General features: G+C 31.1%; 1 protein-coding gene across 1 annotated transcript in view; it reads left to right on the forward strand.

Moving 5' to 3' along the window:
• Positions 1-1,101, forward strand: part of LOC119590868 (leucine-rich repeat-containing protein 28-like) — a gene marked incomplete in the record, with an annotated part of 28,460 nt that extends 27,359 nt beyond the window's left edge. Inside the window, 1 exon segment of the mRNA XM_037939627.1 lies at positions 1-1,101.
• Positions 1,102-1,792: the final 691 nt, after the last annotated feature.

A 1,792-nucleotide genomic window follows, 5' to 3' on the forward strand; every position in this document is an offset into this window, starting at 1 on the left:
TTTTAGATTCCTAGTTAGAATATTATTACATTATTTACTTTATTGAAAGAACTCTTGATTCATATGACATATTTAAGTCATTAAAAAAATAATAACTTGCTTCTGTTTAATGCAAACCACTAGGGCTCTTCACTTCCCAAAAGTAGCTAATAAACATATCAAGAAAATGGAAAGAGTGACTTGTGTCCCACATTGCAGACAATCCTTCTGTGTCTGCTTGCATCCAACATGCGCAGCTCATTTCCTTGCACTAACAAGTCTCATTTGCATGTCTTCTAGTGATAGCGATGTTTTGACAGCAATCTTAATTTCCAACTACATTCTCTTTCACAAGTATGTTCCACTTTGAATTATTATTCCATGACGTTGATTTTCTTACAAAATATCATCACTTAGAGGGATTCACAGTTAGGGGAGTTTCATTAATTTAATGGAATAGGAGGTATATTTTGATTTTATTCTGCAACATCATTTCGTAGGAAAGTACATATCACGATATATAGTAGAAAGAAATATAATCATGATTTAGGATTGTATATAAACTCCTTTTTCTCAGAAAAAATATATCCATTCCATTTTTCAATAGTTGATCTAAATGTTATATTAACTGAATTGGTAGTTTTATTGTAGAGGAAAAAATGTCCCAGTATCTATATTCTCTAGGTAATAAAATGTGCCAAATGCCAAAGAAAGCTTTAACATTGTAAATGTAAGCATTAATTTTAAGGCTTAAAAAAATGTGCTTAAAAGCATACCCTCATCCCCTTGAGTACTAGTATTTCACACTATGTCCTTTAGAAAAATTACTTAACGCAGTCTTGGGAAGTGTATTTCAAGTGTATCAAGTATTCTGCCTGTCTTTTTAGAAGAAGGAAAGTTGGGATTGTGCAAATATATTTAAGATACAAGTAATCTTGTCATAGATGTAGAAAGAGAAAGATATAATGTGTTTTACAGTATATCATGATATTTGTTTATTACTCTGTAGAAACTGCATGAGGTTTTAAGTGTTTCATGGATCTTGCCATCATAGAACACCTGAATATGGTATGAGTATTTGCGACATAATAAGAAATGGCAATAAACACATTCATCTATGCACTTGCTAGTATGCGTTACCTCTGCATTATGGACAAACTAGTGGTATTAGTAGCTTGGATATGAAGAAAAATATTGATGTGAAATTGCTTTGATAAATATCTAACTTATCAAGGCAAACTTTAAAAAATACTACTGACATTGGAAAACCAGTTGTAAATGGCAATTTTTTTTATTTAAACACCTTAGATGAAAAAAAGCTATAAAGAAAAGTAATTTTCTCTTAGAGAGAGAGTAGAAAAAGATAGGGAATCAGCTGAATTATAAATTGTAGTATTTACACAAAATTAAATGTGCACAGGAATTAATATGAGATGACAGAAAATTGTTGTCTCAGTGAAAAAAATAAAGCAATTTACAAGTCTGTGATGAGGCCTGGTCATGATAGAACAAAGAATCTTGTGCTAATTATTCTATTTTTACTCAGTGTATAAATGTTTTATGCATGTGAGGTATACATTATGCCCCAACTTTGTTTTAAGTGTGCACATGATCAGATAACATAATATCTCATCAGATACTATGAATATAATCTGTATAACTGCACCTGATCCATTAAAATTAGATTAAAATTAGAATTTCTGTTTATCTGTCTCTCTCAAAATATATTTGTCTGCCTATCACGCCGACTATTTCTGTATGTCTGTCGGTCTTGACTTCTTTCTCTGTCTGTTTAGCTCCCTGTCTTGCAGTT

The sequence above is a fragment of the Penaeus monodon genome, chromosome 27 (genome assembly GCF_015228065.2).
Source record: "Penaeus monodon isolate SGIC_2016 chromosome 27, NSTDA_Pmon_1, whole genome shotgun sequence".
NCBI classification, from domain to species: domain Eukaryota; kingdom Metazoa; phylum Arthropoda; class Malacostraca; order Decapoda; family Penaeidae; genus Penaeus; species Penaeus monodon.